This window comes from Tenrec ecaudatus, chromosome 1 (genome assembly GCF_050624435.1).
Source record: "Tenrec ecaudatus isolate mTenEca1 chromosome 1, mTenEca1.hap1, whole genome shotgun sequence".
NCBI lineage: Eukaryota > Metazoa > Chordata > Mammalia > Afrosoricida > Tenrecidae > Tenrec > Tenrec ecaudatus.
Window position 1 is genome coordinate 74,677,986 of NC_134530.1, and position 22,400 is coordinate 74,700,385.

The 22,400-nt window shown below is 38.6% G+C and overlaps 1 protein-coding gene and 1 pseudogene across 1 annotated transcript in view; both read right to left on the reverse strand.

The window, feature by feature from the left end:
- The window catches only part of AGBL4 (AGBL carboxypeptidase 4), a 1,434,684-nt gene that overhangs the window by 1,054,259 nt on the left and 358,025 nt on the right, over positions 1–22,400 (reverse strand). The window lies entirely within an intron of this gene.
- LOC142438086 (U2 spliceosomal RNA) lies at positions 17,817–18,028 on the reverse strand (annotated as a pseudogene).

Sequence of the window (22,400 nt, forward strand, 5' to 3'; positions counted from 1 at the left end):
TGGAAGCCAGGGAGGTACACAGAGCAATAGTCTCTGTATTCCTTCCCCTTCGGGAAATATGCCATTTGGTTAAAACAGATGATTTTGACACTTAAACTCCAGAGGTCAAATCTAAAAATATCAATTTTCCAATAAGATAAAACTTGATTATATGAATCGAGTCTTTGCTACAGGCATAGCAAGTTATTTACTAATAATTTTCAACAGAATTGCCACATTGTGTTATACTTACATGCTAAGCAATTACAAATTAAAAGTTGAACCTGATGCTAACTTATTTATATGGATGGCTACGTAAAATTATGATGCATACACATGCATACACCTGTAATTCTGATGCAAATTTATTCCCAGATGCTTCCATTTCAAACAGCAACTGTGGTCCCAAGGAAAATTCTAAGTTTAAAATCAGTAACCTTCCCCCTATTACAGAATGTGCAATTTGTGGAATATGCTTCATGTATCAAAGCTTCTATCTCCTCATGTGCAAAATGAGAATAATTACGGGGCTGTTGTGGAGATCTTAGGAGAAGGGCACTGCATGCGAGCACATCTTGTACCCACCACTAGCCAAATGTGCAGATGTACAGGCATACCTCGGTTCCTTGTGCTTTGTTTTACTGAGCTTCCCAGATATTGCATTTCTACAAATTGTTGGTTTGTGGCAACCGTACATCAAGTAAGACCATTTGTACATTTATCTAATAGCATGTGCTCACTTCATGTCTCTGTGTCACATTTTGATAATCCACACAGTGTTTCAACTTTTTCTTTAACACTATTGCATGTGTAATATAGTGTTACCGGAACTTTTAAATACGCTGGGCAACAAAAATATTTACATGACTCACTATTTTACTATTCTCTTTGTTGGAGTGGGCTGGGATTGAACCCTCAATATTTTAGGATTTACCTGTAGTATTTAAGGTCTTGAAATCTGGAAAAGGACTCAACCCTATTTCTGCTGGTTATTAACTGTGGGATCTTAAGAAGGTTAGTCAGTCACTTGGATGTCCCATTTTCTCCATTAAAAATGCAGTTCATAATAGTTTTAATTGATGAGTTTATTATAACGATTAATTATCTGCATAAATGTTGGATTGACATAAAGTACTCAAAATTTTTTTATAGTATGGCATGCAAGGTAGCTGATTCACACTTATTGCAACTATGACAAACGATACTTTTTTCAAAATATGAATGAATCAAAGAAGTGATGTGGTTCTTGCATTAGGGAAACAGAAAGAGATGAAAGGAGAAGAAATTGAAAGCTAACTGCCCCATAACTCAGTGATTTAATCAACACCATTTTCACTCACTGTGCGTTCTGTGTGCTGGGTCCCTGAAAGAGAAATGATAAAGGCGTGTGGTAGAATTGAAAATAAACTGAAAGTTGAGGCCTATCATTTCAGGCCTGAGGGGAAAGGGAAATAGACAGGCATTTAAACAGATATTCTCCCTGATGAATAGAGTGACAAAACAAGCAAGGTGATTTTTAAAACTAAAAAAGTTAATCAAATGGTTCATTAAACTAAAATACATTGCTATTGAGGAAATTTCAACTCATAGAAAACCTACAGGACAGATGGAGTGTCCCAATACTGCCCCATAGGGTTTCCCACAGTGCAAATCTTTAGGAAGCATAGTGGCACATCTTCTGCATAGAGGAGAGTGGGGTCAAATCATTGACTTCTGATTAATAGCTTTGTCATAACACTACCAGAGCCTAGTTAGCTAAAAGCCTAACCCCCAAACCCACAGCCATTGAGTGGATCCCAACTAATATTAACCCTATAAAAGACAGAGTAGAAATGCTCCTTAGGGTTTATGGAACTAAATGTTCACAGGAGCAGATTGTCTCACCCTTATACCTCCAACTGCTGGCAGGTTAGAACCGCTCCCGTGGTGGGTAGCAGCCCAGTCTTTAGTTCATGGAGCGAGCCCCAAAACAAAACAACCCCCCGACGAATGCAGAAGAGTAAATGCATTTACATAAAGAGAAGTTGGACCAATTAGGTGCAAAGACTGCAGGAAAGTGGTGGTAATAGGGATACTTTTAAGAGAGTAGTAAAATGACATGCTTTGAATTATGGGGGACCTCTTCGAAGAGAACCCTAAAGACTTAAAAAAGAACAAACAGGGCTTATCCTTGTGACTTTGTAATACGTGGAAGTGATGTACCTTAGGTTAAAATAAATTGCTTTTTATGAGGCCTCATAAAACTGAGTTTTTGACTTGACATATAATCAACTATAAAAGCCATTCTTGCCAGAAAAAGCAATTCAGTGCAATCAGTAGTTTAGAGGCATGCAAAGTATAGTTTTTATTGCAGCTTTAGAATTACACATTTCCCGTTAATGTTCTAAATGGGGTTTCTGGATGACACAGTTACACTGGAATATCAACATTTCCATTTCAGTTTACTCTGTCTGGATTCTTCTGTCCATTCTTAATACAACATTGAAAGGCCAGTCATCGGATGCATCCGTTGGATTAGCTTCCTCCTCTTCTAGCTGAATTCCAGCCTCATAACCTTTGGGCAGTTCCACAGTTTTATTTATATAATTCTGCCTTCTGTGTCCCGCCCCCTTTGATCTGATTCAAAGCCTTTCATAGGTCAATCTCAGATATTATATTTTGACTTAAAACAGAAAGTACAAAAAGGAAAACAATGTTACACAAATTATAATTGAAAATTAAGTTCAGAAAGCAATTCAACATTAATGAATACCTCCCCACCATGTCTTCTCATGCTGCTTCTCCCATATCATGGGAGAAATGAGGCTTTGTACTCCCGTAATAAATGGCATTCTCAGAAGCACACAAGTGGTTCTACCCTGCCTTGCAGGTTCGCTATGTGTGAATGGACTCAATGTCATTCAGTTTGGTTTGATTTTTGGTATCACATGTAATGCTTTAAGCAATTCTGTGAAGTAGATATTACCATCTCCATTCTATAGTTTGGTCGTGGAAGCTCAGAAAAACTTATTACATGCCTGAGGTTTCTATCATCGTTCGTGTCTAGCAATCTAACTTGGTAATGCCCATTAACATTGCCCTTGGACTCCTAAATTACCCTATGAAATCAGAGATCTTCTTTAGTAGATGTTGACTTACAAAGAAGGCTTTCTAACTCCAATTCTGTATTGTTTTAATTCCTGGAATAAACCTAAAGTTCACCACCATCTTACTGTGACCTATTTCCCTCACAAGGAGATGATGCCCTTGATTCCTAGTCATTTTGTATAGACTTCAAAATAGGGCTCATCCACCTGCCAGCAATGCTCTTCATCTCGAGCCTGTTAGGCTGGTACCTTCCGGACACACAGAGGGAGTCTTCATACTGCTCACTGAGCGTGAAAACATGGGTGAAAACAACACACACCACTCTGTAGTCTCTGCGATATTTGTCACTCCTGCAGGCTCCACATTGACTTTGGTTCCATGAACTAAAGATCCGCTCTTTATCACTAATATTGAACATTTTCTCTCTGGTTTATGTCTGTTTTATTCCCATGTTTTAATATCTAATTCTCTGGGCAAAGTTCTCATGACTTCTTGAGAACATCTGTTTGCTATGTTGCCCATGTTAGTGCTGGCTCCTAGATGAAAAGCTGGCAAACAGGCCCAGATATTGTCAATGCAACTATTCTTTTGATGTGGTTAGAGTAATCCACGGATTCCCGATAATCATCAATAAGAAAAAGTGGTATAAACTCCTCTTACTCTTTAGTCTCATTTTGAGGACACCTCTTAAACCTTGTGTTCAATCTGAACTATAAGGAAAGGGGCTCTCAGACTTCTTCTGCTCAGTGTACTCTTCCCCATAGTCCTCCATCTCCTTCTTGTTTATGAGCCTTTTATTCACCTTCTAAGAAAATGATATCTAGATAGTGATCTGAGAGACCCTAGAGAGATTATAGATGGAATGGCAAGAGTATAATTAGTTGGTGATGTTTCCATCATCTTACGAGAAGCATGAACATATTTGTTTATATTTCTTAGATCATGTAAAGATAACCAAATCAGTTGTCGTCTTGGTTACTTCAACTACTGACGTTCCATGTATATCCTAGCACAACATTCTACAAGGTTTTCTATGGAAAACTTTGATTGTATGAAAGTAGACTGCAAGGCCTTTTGGGTAGCAACCAGGTGAAGTTCCTGTTTACACTTTTACACATATCTAAAACCCAAAACAATTCTCATTTCCATAGGGTCAGTTCTAGTTACCCAACAGTACAGAGCAGAACTGACCCTTGGAATAGCCACGGCTGTAATTCTTTCCAGGACCAGACAGACCTCTCTTTCTCCAAAGGAGCAGCTGGTAGTTTCTAACTGCTGATCTTTCGGTTAGGGGTCCAACTCATAGTCCACTATGCCGCCAGGGCTCCTTGTCCTCTGTGTGCCCTGTGCAGAGCTCGAAGCAAGCATTGAAGAATATTTGCTGAGCTATACCTGAGGCCAATCCCCGATCACAGCACACACCTTTAGAAGACTTTTCCATAAGACTTTCCAGCCAGATCTACAATAGTGTCTGTGGTTTGCACTTTGATTGAGGATTTTAGGAACCAAGGACTTCATTCCTTAATCTTCTACTGAACTTCTTCTTCTGTTTTTAAATCATTTTATTAGGGGCTCATACAACTCTTATCACAATCCATACATACATCAATTGTGTAAAGCATATTTGTATATTCATTGCCCTCATCATTCTCAAAACATTTGCTCTCCACTTAAGTTAACGTCTTATATAAGTCCCAGCAACTAATATGCTGCCTATCCTGGAAAGGGAAGGTTTGGTGCTATAAGCTAGTCGAGGTATGCTAAAGAGCAACCTCCTCATCCACGTTCAGTGAGTCACATCCTCTAGAGACTTCAGTCCTTACTCCTAAAGCCAAATTATTTTGTCACAAAGGACTCAGAGTTCTTTCCCCAAGTATTAAAGCTTATCGAGCTGAACACATTTCCCCTAGCCTAGGTTTCCCCTCAAAAATCTGAAGAGAGGTTTGGGAATTTTAAATATAATAACATGTCTCCACAAAATGATGATCATTCTTCTGCAAATTTGGGAAGCACAGTCATTACCATTTTCCTCTTCAGGAACTAAAGAATGTTCTATGCGACCCCCACAGGTCTTTGCCTTTGCCATGCCTGGTTTGTCACCAGTCGAGACTACGTGCTTGCCTGGAAGTGGAAAACCGATTTGTACTAAAGAATATGTGTCCTGGACAAATATGTAAAGAAATAACTATTCTCTGTATGCCTTTCCTACTCCGATAGTTTGAGAGCTGAATAACACAAACTTTCCAATCAGAGTATATGTCAATGGCTCCATATCATGTTTTCTGGCAATATAGACCTACCTGGCCTTACTCTGCTTTGTCACTCACGACAATTGAATGTTAGGCAATGGGATGTAAAGAGCAATGGGTTGGTCATTAAATTTAATCTAAATTTTGCTACAAGGCTGTGAAGCCTTGATTCAGTCACTTAACCCAAGGTATCCTCAATTTGTTTTCCTTTAGAAAATGGGGTTAGTTGCTCAAGAATATGTGTAGACATATATGTGTACATTAATAAAACATAATATTCACGTCATACTTACTTATAAGGAATAACTTGTTTCTCTATATTAGTATTAATAATTTCATAATATTAGAAAAATTAATCCAACATTGTATTAGCTATGTAAATGTTTGCAGTATTTCTATGTAAAAACTACTATTTCAAGAGTTGGGGTTATAGGAATGAACAAGACAGATCAGCGGCCCAATCCTCACGAAACTCATATATTAATTGAAGGGACTGATATGGAATGAGTAATTCAACTTTTTTTCATTAAAATTTACTAACATATAATACCAATTGCTAAAAAGACTCATTCAGTTGAAACAGGGAGAATTTCTCAGAGAAAGTTGATGGTTGAGTTAAATATGAAGAATTTTACTAACTACTCAGCTATCAATAGAAATAGTGTCTGGGGTATTAAAGGTTTATGTTCAAACAAACAGTCATCTAAGGGAGGAACCAATTAAGTACACACAGAATAAGCATATCAGCTTGTGTTACCCAAAGAAGACAATTCCAAAATCCAAATATGGTGAAGAGACAAGTACCAGAGCTGAAATCATGAACACCCAATTTGGAGAAAGCCCTGAGGGCAGTGGGAGCCCCCAACCCATCAGCAGAGCATCTAGTCAGATCCCCTTTAGCCAAAACCAAGAGGCCAGAGCAGCCTGACTATAAGAGGAAGATCATTGTAATCCCGAGGATGCAGGATTGAACTTGGTACGAGGCCAGCTGTCCTCCCTATAGACATGGCCTGAATTAGTACTGGGTGCAAGTGTCTCTTAATTTCTTCCCTGCCTTTTTGAACGTCAATGGGGGTCTTCTCCCTCTTACACATTTATTCTAATATGATCTTATCTACACCACCTTGGTGCGATTTGTCTTGAACTGTCTGCTGTTGGGTTTCCCAGCTTGATGCACAGGATAAATGGATGCATGATGGCAATAACTGATACAAGGTGTTATAGGGAATCCAGGGGTAGGGAATGTGCTTTTGGGAGGGAAGGGACAGTGAAGGCGGGAGGGGAGGGAGCACCAGAACTGATAGTGATGCACCACTGTTTGAAGGCAATGTGACCGGGGTGGGTGGGGCAGATGGGAGGCTCTAAGATAGGTGTGGTGGTCATTGTACAACTCCCCCTGATGTTAGTGAACGATTGAACTGTTCAATTGTATGATATGTGAATTATGTGCAAATAAACCTGTTGGGAGAAACAAACAAAGAGAATTTTACTAGATGAATCTAGCAAAGGGGCTGCAGATTTCAGGCCAAAGGCACATACTCTGTGTTGTAGGCACATTCTCAACCCAAAAGTCTTACAGGGGGTCAGTGCTGCTGGGGAGACCACAGGGGCCAGAACTAGAAATGGAAACTACTATGTCATTATGGCATTGTGGGACTTGTAGGATATTTCGCTCTTGTCTCAAGTAATGGTAAGACCCTGAGGCTTTTAAACAGATTGTAAAGTCTTAAACATCATTCTATATGTGTCATAGATAATAAATCCGAGAAAGCGAATGTTAAATAGGGAAAGATAAGTTAGGAGGGAAATAGACCATCACAGACAAAAGATTATTCTGGCTTCAATTAGGAAAGGGGGTGATAAAGATGAAGATAAAATTGAGAGAAAATCGAAGGTATAATTATCTTAATTTTTAATTGATTGGATAAGTGAATGTTCTTATAAGTACAAACAAAATATAATAAAACACTAGTATTGCAATAGTTTTATGGTTAAAGTCCGTCCTGATAAATAATGGTTATTAGGTCATCAGCTATCGATAGTTTATTAAACCGAAAGCATTGCACCCAGTGCTTTGGTTGACAATCAGTCAAATGTAACATCAGTTTTATCTTCAAAAAGTTTTTGGACTTATAGAAGAGTTCAAATGTTCTCTGCAATTTTGGAAAATATTACGAACTAGGCAGTATAATTCACATGTCAAAGCTGCAAATGTTGAAACTTTAAGGCCTGTCAAAGGTACTTTAGTTTGGGAATGAGGGAGACACTTGTCCTCATTCTCTTTTCTTGACTTCACAGGACTTTATTTGTTCTCTGAATGAAAAAAAACAACTGTGCTTTTAAAATCCCCGCTGATTCCATCTGGGACCCACCTATGGTCCCTAAAGGAATCATCTAACAAGCAAAATCTCAAGCAGTCCCTCTGGGAGGCTTTACATTTCATTTGGAGGACAACAGCATGTTGTGCTGTCTGCCCCAAAGAACAAAATACATAGATTAAATCCATTTCTACAGTGTTCAAATCCTGGCCAAATGACTGTAAGTATTGTTGACCATTCCTTGTAAAATACAAATGGTTACTTTGAAAAATAGTATCAGCAGATATATCACTGAAGAGGAGGAATACAATAGAAAATATGAAGACTCAATCCACCCCAGAGTTCAGACTTGGGAGGAAATACAACCAAATAAGTGACATTTGCTACTCAAGAGTGTGGTTCTTCAGCCAACCGCATCCGTAGCATTTGCAAACATGCTAGAAATGGAGTCCCAAGTGTATCCCAGGATACATCTCCTCAATCAGAGCTTAATTATACACAAGAACCTTAATGATTTATATGCGAAATAACACTTGAGATGCACTGACACAAGGATATACACAAAGGAATCTACACCACTAAGAGCCCAAATACCCTAAAACTTTTCATTTTCCAAAGCTTTGCTCTTCAATTGTTGTTAGTTACCACTGAGTAGTTACATGAATTCCTGCCCTGTCCTGTACCATCCCATGACTAAATGCACAGTGTACCATTGCAAACCACAGGGGTTTCAGTGGTCGGTATATGAAAGTCCATCACCAGGCCTTTCTTTAGCCCATCATGGTCTATGAGCTCTGTTGAAACTGTTCGTCATGACAGCAATATGGAAGCCTCGACTGATAAGTAGTGGTGGTGCAAGAGATACATTGACTAGAATCAGACATGCATGGGAAAAAAATAAATCTACAACAGAAATGCCATTTCTCCACTGGTCTCCTGTTGAGTCTTCAGTAAAGGTAAATCTTCTCTTCAATTGAAATCGTCTGATATGGAAGAAAAGACGTGGTATGTAGAGAAAAGCAGAGTTAGGTTACCATTCTAGCATCTGTTATTAACCAAGGGTATGATATTTGCCATATTACTGTTATAAAGTTTTGAAACTGTTTAACTGATGCCTAAACACAGATATTAAAAAGTTGTGGAATCTACATTTGTTCAGAATCTGAATATTTGTTGTTGGTATTGAGAGTAATTTTATCCATATCATTACATAACTATATAATTATGAATCAATGCTGTTCCAAATGATGAGCTATGTGTTAAGGATTAAAAAGGTAACTAGACCAGCTATATATCCCCTGCACTCAGAGTCCTCAGAGTTGAGAAGTTAACATATCACACAGTTGGTAAGTGTACTACAGAGGGACAAAGCAGTGCCATAACCCAGATCCCTGAGCACTGTCATTTTCTACCCCCCTAAATTTAAAAGAAATGTGGTGTGTTCTGATAGAAAACATACAAAAACTAGAATCAGGAAGGCCAGCTGAAAGAATGACTCTACTACTTACACCTTGAGTTAACTCAGGGGAAACATATTAAATTCTATGAGCCTTAGGGCCCTTGTCTGTATAAAATCTGTGTTACTGACTGATATGCAAAAAAATGGCTATAAAAGAGACAAATAAATTGTAAATTGTTGGCTATTCCTTCCTATAACCAAATGTCCACTGTGTACCAAGAGTACAGTAGTCTTCCTGGGAATGTTGTTGTTGTGTCTTTGAGTGGGTTCCAATTCATAAGGACCTTAAGTACAACAGAATGAAACATTGCCTGGTCTTACACCAACCTCACAATTGCTTTTATACTTGAGTTCATTCTTGCTTTGACCGTGTCCATTAATCTCACTGATTGCTGACCCTCCATTGTATCGAGCATACTGTTATTCTCCAGAGACCGGTCCTTCTTAATAATTTGGATATATGAGACGACTGTCATCCTCACATCTGAGGAGTGTCCTTGCTAATATTTCTTCCAACATTCTTATGAAGTCCACGGCACATTTAATAATCTTTGCCAACAACGTAATTCAAAGGCATCGATTCTTCTTTGGTCTTTCTTAGTCATTGTTCAGCTTTTCCATGCAGATGGCGGAACTGAAAATCCATGGGTTAGGTAAGTGCACCTTCCTCTTCAAAATGGTATCTTGGCTTCTGAAAACGTTAAAGAGAATGTTTGCAGCAGATTTTCTCAGTGCGACATGTTGGTTGACTTCCCAATAGCTGCTTCTTTGAAACTTGATTATGGAGCCAAGTAAAATGAAATCCTTGACAACCTCAATCTTTGCTCCATTCATTATGATGTTGGTTCCTGACCCACTTGTGAGGATTTTTCTTTTCTTTTTTTCAATCATTTTACCCGGGGGGAGGGGAACAGAGGGCTCTTACAAATCTTATGACAACCCTTCATTCAACTGCATTAAGCACACTTGTACACACATTGCCATCAACATTTCGGCAATATTTTCTTTCTACGGGAGCCCTTGGTATCAGTTCCTCTTTTTTATCTCTCCCTCTCCCATCCTTCCAACCTCATGAAACCTTGATCAATTATATATTATTGTTGTTAATTTGTGTGTTACACTGTCCGTTGTCACCCTACACCACCATTTTGTTATTAATTCCCCTGAGGGGTGGGCTATATATCCAACCTTGTGATGGGTTCTGTTCTCCCTTCTCCCCCTTCAATCGCCGCCCCCCACCTGCCCATCTCTACCATCCCCCTACACTCATAATACCACTACTTCCACTACTGTTCCACTAGGGTTTTATTTGTCATGAAATCCATGTGTTGAAAGCTCTTATCTGTACCAAACTGTACTCTAGTCTAGCTGGATTTGTAAAGCAGACCTGTATCGTGTTGGGGAGGGAGGGATTCAGGAACTAGAAGCATGGAGAAATGCCAGTTAAGAATAAAGGTGGAATAAATGCTTAAAGGAGGGGCAAGTGGGGGAGGCCTCGGGTGCAGTGGTAGAAAGAAGGAAGATAGGCTAGTAATGGAATGATTATGTGGTTTCAAGAGAGTTTGAGAAATGTACCCCATCATTTTAAATCTTTTAAATGTTTGTTACAAAGGATGAAAAAAAATAAAAGAGGCAATAAAAAGAATAGCTTTAGTAAGTAGATGGAGTACTTTGAGCCAACAGTGTACAGTAAGTCAAAACAAATTGTAACAAGAGACAGCATTTAATCATCATTAAGTGCAAGAAGAGGTGCTAAATGTTTTATATTCGTTAACTTCTCATTTAATCCTACCTGTATAGGTTGGCTATTTGTGACTTTGCCTGATGACTTCATACTACCATCTTATCTCTTGACTCTCTGCTATCTTCTTACCATAAAGTTATAAATTTGTCTTCCAAGTTTCAAGATTAACACTATTGGTCTTATTTTAACTTCCTTCCCTCATGCCTTTTCTATAAGCACTTTTTGACGCCCAACCCACCTCCAGTTCTATCGAGAAAGCTTCCGCATTTTGCTGTACTATTCATTTTTCTCATATTTAAAAATGGTCCAAGAAATGTGTCTTTCAGTGCAGTAATTCCGTTTTGAAATCCCGCTCTGAGCCAAGAACTGTATTTCCTCCTGGGAGAGATTCTTATGCAGATAGATGTTAGTCTGAAGCAATATATAGACATTTGCAAAATCCAAGCGCTTCAGGGCACTCTAGAGTCTTAGAGTTTGTTACCCCAATTTCAGCAGTGCAGATGGTGGAAAGAGAGAAGATTAGACTTTAATCCAATCAACGTTGGTGTAAACTGTTCACCAGGCCCACAGCAAAACATCTTTGAGTGTTACAACAGAACAGTTTGCTGTCAATGTCACCAGAGGGGGCAAAAAAAAGCATCAAATTGTGCTTCTCTACACATCCTTAAAATATGTAGCTCCAGGGTCTTAAATAGAAATAAAATTTCAAGGAAAATTATATCCAACTTCAGTTTCTGTTTCTCTTTTAAATAAACTCCTTAAATAGGTCATGCTGGCTTCTTGACTTTCAACTACTGTCAGTAAAAAGGCTTTGATTTTTAAAATTAGGCAAAGCAGCATTTCTTATCAGAACAATGGAATCTGTATGTATCAATGATCAGACGAGTCTGGGGGCACAGTGGTTAAGACTCTTAGAAAGGTCAGTGATTGGAACCCACCAGTGGCTCCGCATGAGAGAGACATGGCAGACAGCTAAGTCTGACAGAAACATTAGCGCCATGGAGGGTCTCTGAGGGCAGTCCTACCATATATCCTATTGGGTTGCTCTGAATTTAAATCGGCTTGAAGGTGTTTTGTAGATGTCATTCACAATTGCTATAAAAGTGAAGGTGATCAAAAACTCTTCTTTCCCCTCAGAACCAAATGTTTGGATATAACTTCTTTTAGAAAAGAAGTTTTCTAAGCACACACCTTGCCATCCATGTCCTGTTGATTTCAGTCATAGCCTCTCCCCATCCTCCTCTTTTTCATCTGACTATGTCTTTATTTATTTATTTTTAAATCATTTTATTGGGGGCTCGTACAATCCTTATCACAATCCATCCATCCATCCGTTGTGTCAAGCACATTTGTACATTTGGTGCCCTCATCATTCTCAAAACATTTGCCTTCTACTTGAGCCCTTAATATCGGCTCCTCATTTCCCCCCTCCCTCCTCACTCCCCCCCTCCCTCATGAACCCTTCATAATTCATAAATCATTATTATTTTGTCACATGTTACACTGCCCAATGTCTCCTCCCCCCACCATCTTCTCTGCTGTCCATCCCTCAAGGAAGGGGCCATACGTAGATTCTTGTGATCAGTTTCCCCTTTCCATCCCACATTCCCTCCACCCTCCAGGTATCACCACTGTCACTACTGGGCCTGAAAGGGTCATCTGTCCTGGATTCCCTGTGTTTCCAGTTGCTATCTGTACCAATGTACATCCTCTGGTCTAGCCAGTTTTGTAAGGTAGAATTGGGATCATGATAACGGGTGGGGAGGAAACCTTTAGGAACTAGAGTTAAGTTATATGTTTCATTGTTGCTACCCTACACCCTGACTGGCTCATCTCCTCCCCACAATCCTTCAGTAAGGGGGTGTCCAATTGCCTACTGATGGGCTTGAAGTCTCCACTCTGCACTCACCCACATTTACAATGTTATGAATTTTGTTCTTTGATGCTTGATACCTGATTGCTTTGAAAGTTTGTGGCCACACAGGCTAGTGTGCTTCATTGATTCTGAGCTTGATGGCTGCTTGTTTAAGCATCAAAGCCCGCATGGACCTGTCTGACCACAAGGTGTACAAGGGAACCAATTATCAGACATCAAAGAACTAAAAATCATATCAGTGGGTGCCCACCTTCCTGATATGATCACTGAAGATAAACGTGTGCATAAGCAAAGGTGCTGAAGAAAGCTGATGGTGCCCGGCTATCAAAACATAGCATCTGGAGTCTTAAAGGCTCGTCTAACTATATCTTTAAAGAGGTCTTGTGCAGCAGATTTTCCTGATGCAATAAGTCATTTGATTTCTTGACTGCTGCTTCCAAGAGAATTGATAGTGCATCCAAACAATATGGAATCTGTGAGAACGTCACTATTTTCTGTATTCATAATGAGGTGTTTTGGTCCCGTTGTGAGACTGGTCTTTCTATTTATGCATTGAGTTGCATAAATGAGTAAGAATATCCAGTGCTGCATTAGTTTGTTGAAACATTTCAATTGTTATTCCATTAATTTTGCTGATTCCTTCAGCCCATCTTAGACTTCTTTCATTGACATTTGTTCCTGAGCAGATATTACTTCTTTAAATGTTGAATATTGACCAAATCTTTTGGCAAGGCGACTGAGTGGTGCTTCAATTGCCCTTTGATGTTTCCTTCGTTGTTCAGCATTTTGTGCTTGGAATCCTTTAATATTGTAACTCTAGGCTTGCATGTTTTCTTCAGTTCTTTCAGCTTGACATATGGTCAGTGTAGTCCTAATTTTTTGTTTTCTAACTCCATATCAAATCAAAGCACATTTCATTGTAATATTCCAGTTTGTCTACGTATAGTGTTTTAAACTATTTTTAGTTCTTTTATTTCATGATGTCTTCTATATGTTTTGACTACTCTACATTCAAGAGCAAGTTTCAGCATCTCTTCTTAACATCCACTTTGGTCTTTTCATGATTTCTTTCTTTTTTTAACAGATCTTTGCTTTCTTCATGTATGATGTTTATGATGTAATGCCACAGTTCATAGCTCACCTGTCATTAGAATTCAATGCAGCAGAGTTTACTTGGACGTCTTATTACCAGCAGCACTGTACCTCAAGCTATATCTTGGAATGCTCTCCATGATGGTGAATGTGATATAATTTTTCTTGAATTTATCATTTCCAACCTAAGAGAAACTTTTATATCAAGAAAATGGCTCATACATTTTTAAAACTGAGTGAATCCAGCTAGGTTCAAAGCTGTGGGTCAAATGTTAAGTTGGCATCTTCTCTGCACTTTGTAACTGCATAAGCTGATGAAATAGGAAGTAGGAAAGCCAAGTCCAAAGGCAGGAAGACTAAACAAGAAAGTCATTGGGCTTATGGCTGCAAAGTCACAGGCTTGTGGTTGCTTGTGGCTTCAACAGGTTAAATGGCAGGTTGCTGACAGCTCCCATATTTGGCAGGTAATGTTACAGGTTTTTGACTAAGTTCAAAGAACCAGAGGTTCCTGAGCCACATGAAAAATCCAGGAAGAAGCAAACAACTATTAATTATTGTTGTCAGGTGCAATTGAGTTAGTTCTTAACCATAACAACCTTATGCCTAACAGAATGAAACCCTGCTCTATCCTGTGCATATCACCATTGTTCCTATGCCTGAGTTCAGTACTGCTGCTGCTGTGTCAATCCATCTCATGAAGGACCTTCTTTTCAGTGCCCCTCCTGGACTGGTCTCACCTGAAAATATGTCCATTGTATGGAAAAAATAGTCTTGCCATCCTAGACTCTAAGGAACACTCCGGAGTACTTCTTCCACGCAGATCAGTTTGTCTTTTTAGCAGTCCACGGTGCTTTTAAATGCTTATCCAGTGCCACAATTCAAATGCATGAATTTTTCTTCGGTTTTCCTTATTCACTGTCCAACTCTCTGTACATATGAGGCAATGGAAAATATGACTTTGGTGAGGTACACTATAGTCCTCGAAGTTAAATCCTTGTTTTTCAATATTCTGAAGAGGTCTTTTGCAGCAGGTTTATCTATTGCAATTTGTCTTTGAACATTTCACTTCTCTTCCCATAGCATTGATTGTGGATTCAAGCGAGACAAAATTCCTGAATGCTTCAATCTTTTCTTCACTTATCATGATTTTAATTTTGTCCAATTATACATATTTTGTTCTTCTTTACATTGAGTTGCAATCCATATGGAAGGCCACAATCTTAGCCCTGCTTCAAGCCCTCCTCACTTTCAACAAGCAAGGTTGTGTTGTGTGCATATCACACGTTGTTAATAAACCTTCCTAGAGGATCCAACCCTCTCTCGTTCTTTTCATAATTTAAAACGTGCAGTATTACCTTGGTCCATCCACACAGCTGCCACTACATCCACATGACACAAGGAAATGCTCTGTAATGTCCATTCTTCTCAAAGTTATCCATAGTTTTCCATGGTTCACACAACTGAATGCCTTTACATAGTCAATAAAACAAAAGTGAATATCTTTCTGGTATTCTCTGCTTTGAGCCAATATCTATCTGACATCAGCAATGACATCCCTGTTCCCTGTATTCTTCTGAATCTGACCTTAAGCTCTGGCAGTTCCCTGTCAATGTACTTGTTGTAATCATTATAGATGATCTTCAGCAAAATTTCACTTGCATGTGATAGCAACGATGCTATTCTAAAATTTGAGTATTCTATTGGGTCATCTTTCTTTGGAATGGGTATGATTATGGATCTCTTCCAGTCATTGGCCCAGTAACTCTCTTCCAAGTATCTTGGCACAGGTGTGCAAATGCTTCCAGTGCTCCATCAGCTTACTGAAACATTTCAATTGGTATTCCATCAGTTCCTGAAGCCTTGTTTTTGGCTATCTATAGCGTTTATTTATATAAGAATTAGGCCACATCCCTGAGGAAATTTCCTTGAAATTTCATCAGAGTTGGAACCTAAATAAGGGGGCTGCACTCGTTCCTAATCTTCTTACAATGAATAGACCGCTTGCATCAGAGTCTATTACAGAGTTGGTAAGACATTGTGTTATTTAACATCATGGGAAATTATGAGGTCTCAATTGTCAAATCACTGAGAAACCTTACCCAGTCAAGTAGTCGAAAACCAATCTCACCACTAATGCTTATAATTTGTATGTGCTCTTTTTCATTATTAATGATTTCTATTTTACTCAATTCATACATCCATGGCCAATTACTAATGTATGCTTGCAGCTGTTTGTTGTCTATTTGAGTTGTTCTTCACTAGCAACTGAAGGTCTTGAATGCATTATTCCACCCATATCAATCAAATCAACTCTACTTTTAGGAGGCAGCTCATTCTGTTGACATTTTGGATGTCATTTAACCTGTAAGGTTCATATTACCACATCATATCTGACAATGTTTTGATACTATTTGTAAGACTTTCGGTAGTAAATTTGCCAGAAGTAGATAGCCTATTCAGTCTTCCTTCTCTTTTCTTATTCTGGAAGCTCTACTGAAACCGCAAAACTGCAGGTATGGAAATACTAATGCCATAGTTCTCAGCACCACAACAACACTGAAGCCACCACAATACAACAAACTGGCAGGCAAGTGGTGGAAAGCGTCTAGAAAGTGCATAATACTATGTTCCTAACTAGACACGTAAAACCTAGTTTCTATGAAGCATTAAGGAATTAGGAAATGTGTTATAGACTACTGGGACTTTAGGCATGGTTTTGTTATTTTTTCAAGGTGAACAACATCCTTCATGTGCCAGAAAGACTTGGTGTGGAAACTATCAGATGATTAAGCTTTGATTTAAGGCTAGAGAGTCATAGTATGAGAATAAGTAGATGGCTGATATACCAGGGGTCTAGAAATAATGGTAGTCAGACTTTGGGTTGGATATCTTGTCTTGAGGGTGCCCAATGAACGGTGGTCTGGGAATATTTTAATACCCTCTTTGCTTTATTAAGATATTAATTAATCTTAGGAGGGTTGGCTTTATCACTGTCAATGAATTTTATTTAAAGTATTGCCTTATTGCCAATCCCCATTAGTCCTAATGACATGGCAAGGCTTGATACTGAACTCATGATAAGGTCACCGAAGATATGGGTGGCATGGCAAAATGTGGTCAAGAGACTATGGAATGCCCGACTAGCAGAAAGAATGTGCCTGGCTTCTTAAAGGTTTTTCTTCAAACAGGTAGCCATCTGAGAGAGGTGTCAACTCAGTCCGCCTGGAAGAGGAATATCAGTTTGGTGGTCCAAGGACTGTAAATAATAGAGTCCAAATTTAATGAAGGGAATATTATGAGAGGTTAAGGTTTGAACACCTGGTTTTCAGAGGCTATGGATGGCAGTGGAAGTCCCAAATGTACAAAGGGTCCACACATAGTCTCAACCTCCTCTAGTGAATCCCTTCTGATCACGGCCAAAGGATGTGAATAGCCTTATTATCAGACATAGATTATTGTAGAGATACAGTTAAGTTAAAATGTAACATTTTGTTTGATCTCCCCTTTTGACCCACTTAAATGTTGTATCAGTTTAAAAAAATAAGAAGAAGGGAAAGACATGTGAATTAAGCCTCTGGTGAATCCTATTTGAACATAGACCAGGGATGTGAATTGACTTGCTATCATGTAGTGTGTTGGAAAGTGAGGTATGGCAGTTGTAGACACTTTACAATTTAGCTCCTTGACCCTTGATACTCCTTTTGAAAATTTAAAGATCATTCTAATATTTATTTTCTACTTTTTTACCGATTTCAGCTTTTCTCTATTTTATTTTGTTATTATTATCCTCCTTGTTTCTTTGTTTTTGTGTTTTTTCCTGTTTATGAAATCCAGGAAGGGTGAATCTATGAAGATGGTAACTGGATTAATGGTTTCTTGAGGGTATGGCAGAAGAGATTGGGGAGAAATGGGAAGATAACTAAAAGTACGAGAAAAAAGAAAATACTTAAAAATTGTGTTAATGGTTGTACAACAATTCTTGGCATGGTTGAACTATTGAATTGTATGGTATGTAGAATATGTCCCAATAAAAGTGTTTTAAACAAACTTTAGAAAACAAGGAGCTGGGCAGATTTGGCCCATGGTCTATTGTTTTCTGACTCTGACCTACAGTTAAAAATAGAACTATTCAACTCTTCAATAGTGTACCACACGACATGTACCACACCAAACCAGGGTCAACAGTTACTACACTTGATCTCAACCAAAAGGCCAAGAAGTGATAAAAACTCGGGTCAACTTTTATATAAATAAAAGAATAATAAAGATTACCGACCTTCCTAAAAGCTTTGAAAGTGCTATGACAATATAATTTTATTTCTAAAGTCCAGGGTCTTGTAGAAATTCTGGAAAAAATATATAGATGTTCAATAAATGTTTGCAGAATGACTGGCTAGCTAAAAGACACAGGATTATATCTAGAACCAGAGAAAGCAAAATCACAAAGGCATGAAAAGTCATAGCAATAACAACAACAACAATACACTAAGCAGGTATTATTTTAGGTATTTCACATATATTATCTTGAATTTTTAACAACAATATAAAATATTAACATCCCAAGTTTCACAAGTTTCAGAAGAGCTAAGAAATTATACCTATGCTTCATAACCAGAAAGTGCTGAAATAAGCATATTAAAGATTTAATAAACAAACACATCAACTAGTGTGAGGGCACACTAATCCTGACAGACTCAGTCAGCCTAGTTGAGGACCTGAAACCCAAAAGAAATTTAAGCTGTACTGGGTGAGCTGTGGTCATCCAAAAAAAATCCAGAGACAAGGACGATCTATGTGCTATGTTCCCGCCTTCAATAATATAGATGTTCACAAATACAAATTCTATTTGAATTTTTATGCTTATGAGAAAAAAATTAACACCCAGAAGTTAAAAACAACTAAATATTTCACTTAAAGAATAAATATCCTTGGATTTTAAGCTTTCTCCTTGTTTGGAGACAGGCTTTCACCAGCAGGTAGTCATTATTAAAGAAGCTACATTAGTCTTGCCTCAGGCAGACCCAGATTGCTTTGCTTTGTTGTCCTGTTAAATAAAAAAGAAACAAAAAATTTACCAGTAATTTCAGAGAGGAAGTAAAGAAAAGTAATTGTAAGGAATATCCCTGATAGTCCACAGTATAACTATAATTCATGACACATAAAGGTTTGAAATTAAGGCTACTTATCTTAATTGCAAACCTGAAATGCTGTATTTATACAAAGAGAAAGTGAAGAAAATTAACTGACTCCAAGTCCAGCCAGGCGGTGTTTCTTTGTGTAAAATCCTCGTCTTCAGGGTTCTGTATTCTTCTGTGGATGGAGTAGTCAGGTTTAAAACTTACTGGTTCACAGTGCACATTCCTATTTATAGAGATTCCATCAGAAAATTCTTGTGAACCAATACAGTCACTGTGGAGAGTGGTGCTTGGCTCCCCAGGTGGGTGTAAGAACAGGTAAGGAAATGAAGATCTTGTTCAAATGAAAGCAAAAGAGGAGACAGGTTAGAATGAAAAGTGTCGATTTATCCTGGGAATGAGAGGAAATCTACTTGCCCAGGCCCCATCCAAGCATTGGGCCATTTTATATTAGTCACTCGCTGTTCAACAAACAAACAATCAAGTAAAATCTTAAGGTTTATCTATTAGGACAAGGAGCCTTGGGGGCAAAGTGAGTGACCTAGGGTGCTCCTCCCTGTGAGGGCAGCGCTTGGAACCCACCAGCTTGCCAACAGGACAAAGATGAGGTCTCCTGCTCCTCAGATTTGCAGCCTTAAAACCCAAAAGATGAGCTCTATCCTGTCTTGCACAGTTGCTATGAGTCAAAATTGAATTAATGACAGTTAGGTTTATTTGTTTTTGTTCCTAATATATATGAAAGGAACTTCATGGTGGTTTCCCCAAATTTGACAACTGAAAAATTTACATTGAGTTACCAATACTGACTCACAACCTTGAAATAAACTTTAAAAAATAACAATAAGGAGATATTTCATCAACCATGCTAGAAACACAATAGTGGTTATTTGTTGGGCTGCTAACTGCAAAGCCAGCCTTTCAAAACTACCAAGTGCTCACTGGGAGAAAGAAAAAGCTTGCTATAGAGTTATGGTCTTGAAAATCTACCATCTGCTCTAGGGTCTCTGTGAGTCAGAATCAACTTGGTGGCATGGAGTTTATTTTCATTTTAGAAAATTATATTAGAAAATAATTGTAATATAAAATGGAGCAAGGTCAAATATGTATGTTGAAAATATATTAGAGGCATGTAAGAAAAATAATTAATAAAACTATTATGTTATATTTAAATTTTTGAAATATTTATAAGCTATAAATTTGTGCAATGTGTGAATTATTTTATTATTATAACTCAATCTTATGTGCATTCTTACTTTATTAGTCATGATTTTTCATTTAAAATGTTATCTTCTTTATCTTAGAGCAGCCCAACATATTCAATACATTTTTATTAGTAACGTGATCAAATTTTGTTGAGGATCTTTAAAAAATGGCTACATCTGTGCATGTATGGAGAGTGGCCAGAAATTCAAGCCAGAATTAGAAGAAATTGCTGTTGTCAGATAGATCTTGATTGAAAGCAAGGAATAACAGAAAGATGTTTACTTGTGTATTTTTGACTACACAGAGGCATTCGACTATGTGATCATAACAAACTATGTGCAATATTGAGAAGAATGGGAATTCCAGTACACTTCGTGCTGCCCAAAAGGAGCCAGTACGTGAATCAAGAGGCAGTTCTCAAACCTGAACAAGCAAAAACTGTATATTTCAAAATCCAAAGGGTATGTCCACGGTTGTATTTTTTCATCACACTTATTTAACCTGTGTGCTGAATCAACAATATGAGAAACTGGGCAATAGGAACAAAATGATGGCATTAGCATTGGAAGAAGACACATTAACAGCCGTTGGTATGCAGATGACACAATCTTGCTCACTGAGAGTGAGGAGAAACACTTGCTGATGAACATCAAGGACTGTCACCTTCAGTATGGATTGCAACTCAATGCAAAGAAGACCTGATTTTACAGCTGAACCATGATAAGATATCACAAATGGAAAAGCAATTGAAGTTGTCACGGATTTCATCTGACTAAGATCTTCAATCAATGCTCATCAAATTAACAGCCAGGAAATCAATGTATTGCATTATGCAAATCTGCCGCACACAATTTCTTTAAAGCGTCGAAGAGCAAGGATTTGCGGATTAAGATGGGCCTGGTCCACGCCACAGTATTTCTCAATCACCTCACATACATGTGAAAGGTGGACACTGAGTAAGGAGGGAAGCAGGACAACTGCTGTATTTGAATTATGCTGTAGGTGAAGACTATTTAAACTATCATGGATGCCGGCAGAGCAAACAAATCTATCCTGGAAGAAATGTCACCCGAATAAAATGTTCCTTCGATGTGCACACGGCGCGTAGAATAGGGGTTTCTGGGGGTACTGCGAGGGTGCGGGGGTGGGGGCTGGTGTCAAGGAGTCAAGAAGGAAAAGACTGTTTTCATATTGATTACGATAGCAACTGTATGATCTTTGTATTAATTGCCAATAAAATGGTTTTGTGGGTAAAAAAGAAATGTAGACAGTGAAACTTTTTACATGTTATCAAGAGAAATCAGTGCCTGGTAAAGGACATCATGCTTGGGAGAGGGACAACAAAACAGATGGTTTCCAAGGAGTTGGACTGACACAGTAGCTGCAACAATGGGCTCAAATATGACATTTGTGAGGATTGTGTAGGACTGGGCAGTGTTTGACCAAGGCCATTAAGAGTCAGACTGAGTCAATGGCACTAAACAAGGTTCCATAGACCTGCATACACCTTCACATATGCATGAGCCACTTGAGAATGTCAACTCCACCTGCGAGTGCCCAGCTCAGCTCACTTAGAGTTTCTCTGGAACATGCTTCCCACACTAGATACTAAGGCCAGGGGGGAGGAAGCAAACTCTGGGCTTTCTGGCAGCAGCGGACGAGCAGCACAGCAAGTGCAAAGATAGAGGGTTTCTGTCAGACAGACTGCAACTTGGACTCAACTTCTTCAGCAATGATTAGGACATCTGTTCGTGATCGTATGTGAAGAAACAAAGGGCTGTGACTCCAGGTAACTTATTTAATCTTACTGAATATCAGTTTCCTTGAAGATGTCACAGATAGGTAAGCTAAGAGTAGGTCATTTGCTAGAGCCAGGCTAGAGGTCCAGACCTTTCCGGCTCCAGGCACACGACTGTGCCCACTATCGTAGTGACTCTTCAAATAAGCACTCTTTGCTGTACCACCAGACGGTAATGGGAAGCGTGTGGGAGTACCATGAAGTCAAAAAGCAAGCAACCTTTATATTCCTTCCCTCCCCTCTAAACAAATGTCATCCCTCAAGAGCACACTCTCAGGCCTCAGCTTCTGTGCTGACAGTAATGGGGACGTGAATTGATTACTCAGAGCTGCCCATTTCTTTCACATCAACCAAGATTTACTTACCATGTAGAACTATCTTTTTAGTTTATATAATTAAGGAATACATACTGTGAAGTATTCATGGAACAATTTATATGACATCTGAAATTTTATTCTTC